The sequence below is a fragment of the Bactrocera dorsalis genome, chromosome 1 (assembly GCF_023373825.1).
Source record: "Bactrocera dorsalis isolate Fly_Bdor chromosome 1, ASM2337382v1, whole genome shotgun sequence".
In the NCBI taxonomy this organism is placed as follows: Eukaryota; Metazoa; Arthropoda; class Insecta; order Diptera; family Tephritidae; genus Bactrocera; species Bactrocera dorsalis.
Window position 1 is genome coordinate 7,258,899 of NC_064303.1, and position 10,483 is coordinate 7,269,381.

The 10,483-nt window shown below is 28.8% G+C and overlaps 1 protein-coding gene across 1 annotated transcript in view; it reads right to left on the minus strand.

The window, feature by feature from the left end:
• LOC105234242 (uncharacterized) overlaps positions 1 to 9,915 on the minus strand; it is a 77,073-nt gene extending 67,158 nt beyond the window's left edge. The window contains exon 1 of the mRNA XM_011216532.4: positions 8,524 to 9,915. The gene's annotated coding sequence lies outside the window, so the exon portion shown is untranslated. The remainder of the gene's footprint in view (positions 1 to 8,523) is intronic.
• Positions 9,916 to 10,483: the final 568 nt, after the last annotated feature.

Here is a 10,483-nt window from a genome sequence, read left to right on the forward strand (position 1 = left end):
ATTGTATCACGATTAAAGCACAAAAGTTCTGCTATTTTTGTTGCTATTCTACTACAACAACAACAATGACTGCGCCTTTCGCTGACGTTTGTGCAAATAAGAAGTGAACAATTTAATTTCATATTATAAATTGCTCTCTTCAAGCGAGAAAATCAATAAATTTGCACAACAATGCGGAGCTATCATGCTACAACAACAACTACTGCAACTACAACTACAAAAGTCAAGCAAATCAATTGAACAACAAAGTAATGGGCAATCAATAAGTCAACTAAGCGTTAACAACACAACAGCGCTCAGCAATAACAACAAGAACAACAATGTTGGCAACAGCAACAATAATATCAACAACAACAACAACTGCAGCAATTAGAAAGAGTCAACGCGCTTGAACTGACAAACAAGCTAACAGACGAGTAGACAGGCATACAGACAACCTGAAAGCGATAGGCAACTTGCAAAGGCATTCACAGCATACAATAACAACAATAAGCATACAGCAACAACGAGAACACTGCGAGTCCAGTGAATGTCGTTTTTTGATATTTTATTTTTTACTGCTCGCTTCAGCAATTTTTTCAGTGATTTTTCAATAATATTGTTGTGATTGAGCAGTGCTTAGGCAGCTATAAATTTAATTAACATAAAATCGTTAGAAAATTAAAAAAATTTAGCCAATTTGTTGGCACGCTTTGAGCGGCGCAAAAAAGCTCCTTTGTAGCAGTTATTGGCTTGGCATACAAATTGTTGGAATTTCAAGCGCCCTGGTGGGGATAGCTGCCAGCGTGCTTGTTTTTCTATTACTCAGGCTTTAAAGTGTACGATTGAAGGTGTGTGCTTGGTATGGTGGTTTCAAATACTTTTTTTTGAATTTTTTATATATTTTGATAATTTGGCAGAAAATTTGTTTTAATTATGTGTAAAAATTTAGTAATCTGTATTAAGCTAAAAAAATTTAAAATAATTAAAAAAAAAATATTAGAAAAAATATAGAAAAAAATAACAAAATAAATAGAAAAATATTTATAAAAAAATTATAAAATAAAAAAAAATAAAAAACTTTTATTAAAATAATTTTTTTTTTTTAAATTAGACAAGCTCAGAATTTATAAAAAAATTTACAAAATCTAAAATAATTAATAAAAAAATATTTATAAAAATTTATAAAATGAAACAATAAAAAGTTTTTTATGATTAATAAATTAAAATAAATAAAACAAATTTAAAAAAATTACAAAAACTTTTAATTTAATAAAAGGATTGAAAAATTAAGAATTTGGAAAAAATATTATATTGAGAAAAATTATTAAAACAGCTAATATTTACAAAAAATATACATAATAAAAAATCTCAGAAAATTTTTATTTTCATTAATAAATTCAAAAAATTGAGAAAAATTATAAAAAATAACCTTTAAAAAAATTTGTGAAAAAGAAAACACAAAAATATTATAATTAGAAAAATAATTAATAACAAAAAAATATTCAGTTTAAAAGATTAAAAAAAAATTATAATAATTTGTTATTAAAAAAATTATTAAAAAAATTTAATTTAAAAAAATTATAATAATTTGTTATTAAAAAAAATTATAAAAAAATTTAATTTAAAAATTTATAAAAAATTTGTTATTAAAAAATTTATAAAGGAAAATATTATAATTGAAACATTTTTATAAAAAAAAGTAATTATTTAAAAAAAATTAGACAAATTCTAATAGTTGATAAATTAATTAAATTACAAAAACTTTATAAAAAAGTTGTAACTAAAAAAGGATTTAGAAATTTTTAAAAAATTCATATTTTTCTATAAAAAAACAGCAACAAAAATTATAATAATGTATTAAAAAAAAAATTTGGGCGGTGTTTGAAAAAAATATTAAATATTTTATTTTATAATTTTTTATTTCAATTAAATAAATCAAAATAATATTTTTAAACATTATGACAAAATAAAATTACTGTCACATAAATGTAGTAATTAAAAAAAATATATTTTTATAACATTTTTTTAATATTCGGTTTTCTTAATTTTTTTAAATTTTCTTCACTTTCCAAGCCAGTTGAACACCTTCAAAAATTTTTTCACAAATTTTTGAAAACTTTCTTTCACTTTTCAGCGCTCTCAACAACTTTAAAAATTCTTTTTTAATGTTTTTTTTATACTCAATAATAAGCACGTCTGGTCACCCTAGTATGTATAGTGAATGCCGTTGAAAGGTTAGCTTTTGTATTTTAATTCATTTTTGTAAATATTTGTGCTTCTGAAGAGCTACTTATTTAGAGCTAATCCTCTAAAATGCTTGACTTAGTCTAATTTACGAGACAATTTGATGGGTCAACTGCCAATTTTATTGTCATATACAAACATAACCGCTTCGCCGGCGGAAGCAGTGGCTACGTCAATACAGAAGTATAATACATACATATGTAAATTTAATGAGACATGTGCCTATAGAAATATTTTTATGGTTTTTAGATAATGTAAGCGTTGAGTGGCGTTTGAAAGAGACATCAAACGGAAATGAAAAAAATAACCAATAAAAAAAAATTTAAAAAAATATATATATTTATGCTCATAAAAAGCTGCCCAAAACTGTATTTTTCAACTAAGCATTCATTAAATGCATATAAATAACATATTATAAATATAGCAATGCGCGCAAATTATACAAAACCATTTCATTCATCCAATTATTTCGAGCTTAAGCTGCGCAAGCCAATTTAAGCGCATTAAATGTATCAATATTTTCACGGACACGCCTGCAGACCTGTCAGTCATTTCAATAATGCCCCTGTTAATAGAAAAGCAGCTGTCAGCTATTATCGCGCATTTAATTTGCGATTGAAACACAGCAACACCAACGATGGCAACAACTTTGCAATTGCACAAAACATTAGGTGCTTTGTTAAAATATTTCGCATTTTCGCAAATAGTTTGTTGTTGCTAATTTAAAGCTAACTTTTGTTGTTATTTCTGTGCTATTTTAATTTTGTTGTTGTTATTTCCAAGCTATTTTAATTTTGTTGTTATTTTTGTGCTATTTTAATTTCATTATTGTTTTTTTCAGAAAAGTGTCAACTAAACGACAATTCATTTCTGCAAAGCACTTCACCGTTTTATAACACAATTACGACTAAATCTGGCTTAGTCAGCAATTAGCATATCTACCCATATACACATACCTTTATTTACAGCACATTCTTCATTGAATATCTTCGAATTGCAAATATTTATAAACAATTTCTTGTTTTGCCGTGCCACTGTGTAAAATTCCTGGAATGCTGCGTTGACGCACAGACGCAGCTACTGTTTCAAAGATTTATATTTAATGAGAAAGAGAGTTATTTGACAGTCAGTCGACTGCAAATGATTTGCATATTTTTCTCGGTTTGAGTGTATGTGTGTGTTTGAATAGGGTAGATGTTAAAGCCAAAGCAGTGAATGCTGACAGTTGTCAAGCGCCACTTGGTGCTTGAAAAACGAGAAATATCTTATATGTAGGCCTGCCATTGTTATTTTTAGGCGTGTGAGTCGGCGTTATTGGAAATTGCTGGCAAAATTAAGATTTTAATGTATTTAAAATTGTTTTAAAGAAATAAATTTTAAGTGGAATTGTCTGTGTACCATTTTTTTGGTGATTTAAGGCCTTACATACAGTTTGATTAAAAAAATCGATTTCTTATATTATATTTCTTTAATGTACATAAAATATATAGAATACACACAGAAAATTTCACATCGTTCAAGTGAGTATCTCGAAGTTAGTTTTGAGTATAAGGAAATTATTATTTGTCCGATAACAATATTTTAAAAAAATATTTTTTTTATTAATATTTTAATTTAATTTTTTTTTTAATTTTTAACTTTCTCTCATAATTTTGTCTAATTTTTACTAATATATTTATTTTATTTTAGTATTTACATATCGTCACCTAAAATGTAAAACAACGTAACATAAAAAAACGAAATTGAGATTTTTGTAACCCTTTTTAACCAAAATATAACCAATATATAGCCATTTTGTAACCAAAACTCAGTTTTTTCATTAGAAGTGGTTTCTATTATAACTTTTTTCCTTCGCCAGTAAACTTGAGACTTTTATAATCAATATATAACCCTTTTTAACCAAAATATAACCAATATATAACCAAAATATAACCAATATATAGTCATTTTATAACCAAAACTCAATGTTTTCATTAGAAGTGGTTTCTATTACATCGTTTTTCCTTCGCCTATAAACTTGAGACTTTTATAACTAATATATAACCAATATATAACCATTTTATGACCAATATATACCAATTTTATAACAAAAACTCCAATTTTTTTCAATATGAGTGGTTTCTATTACATCGTTTCCTTCGCTTGTAAACTTGATATTTTTATAACCAATATATAACCATTTTATAACCAAAATATAACCAACATATACCCATTTTATAACCAAAACTCCAATCTTTCAAATTTAAGTGCTTTCTATTACAACGTTTTTCCTTTGCCTGTAAAATTATAAAAAGTGATGTTACATTATTTTGCATTTTAGATGACGATACAAATATTTTTTTTTCAGTTTTGTGTATTTTTTGTTAGTCAGATTTTTATGTAATTTTTATATTCCTATTTTTACTTTTCCAAAATCACATAATTTTTGCTTTGTTTATTATATTTCCGAGCTATTATAAATTACTTTTTAATTTTACGTGAACTAATAATTCTTTTTGACACTTTTTCATTTTCGTTATTTCTTACATTTGTTCCTCAAACTCTGCCACGATTTCAATGACAATTCGGTGACTTATCTTGTTAAATTCCAATTTTTATAGAATTTATTTTTTTCATATTTTTTTCTGTTTCTGTTCTTTATTCAGTTCTTTTTCACATTTTCGTTATATTTTACACATTTTATTTTTTTATTTTTTTTTACTTTTATCATAGCATTTATATACAGTTGTCAAATAAAATTGATCACCTTGCTTGCCCTGCTTGATTTAGTGGGCGAAAAGCGTTTAAAAATCCATATAAATAAATGAATTATTAATTGAGTGATTTATAAACTAAAATTTCAGAAGAAAAAAAAAACAAAAATGTGTGAATATGAATAACTAAGCGTAAAGACAGCAATAAATTAATAAGAATTTGTTGGTTATAAAAAGCGAAAAGGTGTTTTAATGTATAATAGTTTAAAAGTTGTATGAATAAAAAGTAGAATTTTGCAACTATATACTATGTTGTTTTTATTTTTGTAAAATTTTAGCAGAAAAAATATTTATTTTAATTTTTATAATTTTACACATTTTTTATATACACATATTTGTATAACGTCATTTAAAACGCAAAATAGTAATAAAAAAAATGAAAATTCGTTTTCTGATATAATGACCAATATATAAGCATTTTATAATGAAAACTCTAAATTTATTGCAATATGAGTGTATAATAACCAATATATCATCGTTTGATAACCAAAACTCAGATTTTTTCTCAACATAACTAATATATAACCACTTTACAACATGTATGATAACCAATATATAACCATTTTATAATCAAAACTCAAATTTTGTTTGAATTTTATGTGACGGTATGTATATATAATTTTTTTTTTTGATTTTAATGAACTGAAAATATATATTCTTATAAACACAAGTTTCTTAATAAGTTCTTTGCATAAAAAACGCATCTATTTTTCAGCCAAGCTCCGCCAACTCAGATTTTATTATGTTTATCTATCAAAATTCTACTTTTCTAGTTTCTAAATATGCACAAACTATTCTTATAAATTCGTATTCAAGAATAGCAATATTTTTATCTTCCACAAACTGGCGATAAAAAATGTCATTCATTCACGCGCTACACTAGAATTTTATGAAACATTTTTTCATAAAAATCCCAGTCATAATATTATATTTGCCAAAAAATCCCTAATATGATATATAAATATAACATTTATACACACTAACACATATTCATATTCATAGTACAGGTAGTTTCATAAATATCTCATTAAGCTGCCTCAATTTAGTCTTTTCAACCTGCTAACGAGTTCTGTTTTTGGTGCCGCCCGCTTCGCTTGGCGGTCGTGTGAAATGCCTTTAACGGGTGACAGTCGGCAATGAGGAACAGAAATCTGTTCATCAACATTTCATTTAACATTTTGGGCACTAATTTCAGTTCGGACAACTAATTCACAACCGTACAAGCTATTAAACAGTTTAGTGTTTATATTAAGTATCGTCTGTTTGGTATTTGATTTCATTTGCGCATATTTGATTGTTATTTATGATTTTATTAGCATTTTTTAACGTGTATTTTCGTGTGGAATGTGGGGGAAGAAGCATGAGTTTTTATGGGTTTGGGAAAATTATATGCAGACATAAAGTTTTAGACAGGTACAGGTATTTGAAAAAGTCTTAGAAATGTTTCTGAAGAGTATAACTTTCAAATTCATAGTTGTTGGGATCGAGGAGGCGGTTTATTTGTGGTTGGATAAGTTGTTGTTGTAATAGAAGTGAAGTAAATATATTAAAATTATTTAAATTTCGTTTGGAAAGAATTTGTAAGAGGAGAACTGTGTGATTGATAGAACTGGAGATATTCGACTGCAACGACATCTATTGGCAAAATACGAAAAGACTTTTTCGACTACTCAATATTTAGAATTTTCATCTGTTTTTAGTTATTCTCTGTTATGCCATACTATGTTTACTAACAATCCATTCAATGCCAATACATAACATAATATCTCCTTCATTAAATTATAGTTCCGCAAACACTCAATTAGATTGATTATAGCTTCATACACATATATGAAGCTACTCTGCCAGCGCAGATTCCCACTACATTCCTATCTAGGTCGCTTACATAATCCATTAAAAATAAACATAGCTCCACATGCGTAACACATTCGCAACATGAAATTAAAAATAACAAAGCCATAGTTATTCTTTTATAAAAAATTCTTAACAACAACACCGCCTGTATGAGCAGGTAGTATACGTTGATGCTAATTATTAAGCAGCAACATTAGAAACACAACCAAAGCATAAAGCCAAGACGAGGCTGAGACACAATGGCAATCAAGAGTCGGCGCTACAGACTACTAATGGTGAGCTGATGGCGCAAAGAACTATAATTTAAGTTGTTGCCACAGCAGCGGAGAGTGTGAAAGAAGCAGATAGAAGCGCGAGATGAGGCTGAAAACTTAAGAAAAAGTGGAGAAGCGGAGTTTGAAGTTGAACAAGAATTAGAGATGCATAGAAATGGAAAAAATAAATGTAAGCGAGGTGAGGTGGGTAGAGTAGATGAAGCAACAAAGCTAGAACTTGCCACGCTACAGATGTGTATAAGAATCTTTTGTTAGAATAGTTTAGTAAGAAAAACAGACCACCCATTTGGCGCGCTAATGACAAAATAATGCCCAGCAACCGGCATGAGTCCACAGATATCCGACGTTGCACGCAAAATACGTGTTATGGCATGAATTATGCATGCTACAACAAAAACAATAAACATATTTGCGTTAAAAATGGCAAACAGCAGGAGCTTTGTGGCATAAACTAATGTTATTTAAATAACGGTTGATTTACTATGCAATTTACAATGCGTGAATGCATTTCGTAGCTTACTTGTTGGCGCCTAAACTAGCGCAAACATGATTTATGTGCGCTTGCAACGTATTTTGATGTGCTTCGCATATTTTACAACGATTTAGAGTAGATACGTGTGTGTAAATGGGAAAAAAATACAATAAAAACAAAAAAATTAAATTACAACAACAAAAACAAAACAGACAACAAAACTAAAATACATACAACAAAGGCACAAATACAACAAAAACAAATATAACAAATTCAATGGAAACAAAAAAAGTTACAACAAAAAAATTAAATTACAACAACAACAACAAAATTACAATAAACCCACAAATACAACACCAATAACAAATTTCTAACTTAAGCAAAAAATTCAACACAAAAATAACAACAGACAAAAAAATACAACAAAAATAAAAAACACAGCAAAAAACAAAAAATACAACTTTGACTAAAAATTACAACAAAAACAAAAAATATGCAAAAAAATATAAAAAAAAGCAAAACCAAAAAATACAGCAGAAATAAAAATTACAACAAAAAGAAAAAACAGAACAACAACAACAAAAAATTCAAATGAAGTGAAAAATTCAACAAAACAAAAAACAACTTAAACAAAAAATTACAACAAAAACAATATATATACAAAAAATGTATAAGTAAATCAAAAAATTCAACAAATAGAAAAAAATGCAACAACACAGAAAAAAACACAACAAAAAGAAAATATTCAAAAGAAAATATATACAACAACAACAAACACTTATAACTCAATTTAATGAAAACAAAAAATACAACAACAAACACAAAAAAATAAAATTACAACAACAACAACAAAAAGTGTGCAACTAAAAAGTCCCTGAAAAAAATTCCAACAAATACAAATCCGAAAACAATATGTTGCTGCAACACGCGTGCTTGTACTCACCTTATATATTATCCGTTGAACGACAAAGTGTAGAATGCAGCGTAGAGTTCTCGATTTAATCCAATAAATAATTACGCCAAAGAATTGTGCAACAATTTCAATTAAAGTAGAAAATTATTACACACACACACACTTCCAACAAAGCAATGCGGCAACAATGTTTATGCAAGCAACACGCTGTTGCTATACACACACTTTAATCCACAAGGTCGCGCAATGTGGCAATATCCGTAACGAAAGCGTTGCACGTTGCCACAAGTGTAAATTGTATGCTATGCGGAGTTATGCATATAATTATTGATGTTTGTTGTTGTTTTTGCAATTATTATTTTTCAATACCCTTTTGTGTGCGCTGTATTGATTCGCTTTTGTTTGTGTTTTCACGTGTTGTTTTTGTTCTCACTTGTTGTTTTTGTTATTTTTGCTTATTTTTCCAATGCGTAATCCACTTGCGGCGCTGAGCGGCTTGCCTTTAAGCCGATTTCACTCGATAGACACACACGTTTTGCACAAAGCCTGCAATACTTTTGCTATTGTTGTTGTTGTTTTCACAAATGCACTTATGTATGCGTAAGTATGCGGCACAAATGACGTGTTGCAAGGAAAAAAAATATTTATGCACTTGTGAACTCACTTTGCTTTAGCAGTTGTTATTGTTGTTTTATATTTATTTTTGCTTCTTTTCGCACCACGAGCTTGTTTTTTTTTAGTGCCGAAGGGGCTTATAGGGAGTAATGCCACAAATGGTTGAGGAATGTGACACGACGTAAAGATTTATGCACAGGTGCTACATAAGGTGTTGTTGTTGCCTTTTTGTCACTTACAACTTCAATACAAGAAAACTTTTATTTTATTTTCTTCACAAATTTCAATTTTTTTTTCAAAAATTCACAGTTGCAACCGGTTTTCAAAATTTTTTCTCAAAATTTTCGTTTTTTGTTATTGAAATTTTTTACAAAAACACAATTTTGCATACAATTCTGGAACAACTTTTTCAAAAATGCACAAGTTCAAAAAACTTTAGTTTCGAAAATTTTTCAAAATTTTTCGAGTTTGAAAATTCCACTCAATATTGTTGTAATTATCACTTTGGATATAAAATTTCGCTCTTTGAACACTAAAACTTCGACAGTTTTTCCAATTCGAAAATTCAACTCAATATTGTTGTAATTATCACTTTGCGCATGAAATTTTGCTTTTTGAACACTTTAATTTCGAAAATGTTTAAAAACTTTTCCAATTCGAAAATTTCACTTAATGTTGCTGTTATTACTTTGGGTATGAAATTTTATTCAACACTTTTTCGAACGCTTCATTTTCTTGGCGTTGAAGCAATTCCACATGCGAATTTCGTACCATACACGTCACGCTACTCAAACAGACTAAAGACTAGTCGCGCTAGCCGGGATCGTGTATATCGCAGTGTCAAAGCAGCGCTCACTTGAAGAATGAGTAAACTGCAGTGTTTTGAGCGAGAGCGCGTCATTGAGTGCACACAAAACGTGCTGAGAGAGAGCGCAGAATTGAGAGCCACTCCAACACCAACTCAACTTCAACGTAAACACTCAAAATAAACCGCTAGCAACACAAGTAGGCGTGCCCTTTCACTCAAAATTTATCAACAACTTCTGTGCGCAACATGTTGCTATGGCTCGTCAATGACCGTTCGAGTGTTTTTGTGGCCGCTCTTATCGCACACGCTCAGCAAATGCATGTGGGCGCAGCAAGAACCAGTTCCAGAGTTTCGGTGTTTATTCGCGCCGAAACATGTGGGTTTGTTGATAGCTATGTGGTTGTATATGTGGTATATACACATATGTTGTGCAGTGTCATCATACACTGTGATATGTGTGATATTTCTATATTTTTCGACGTGTTCCTGTCTTGCCAGTTGGAAAGGTAGGCGGCATTTGTCCATCATAAAACCGGCGCGCACTTATCGCAGCACGTTGGCGTTAAG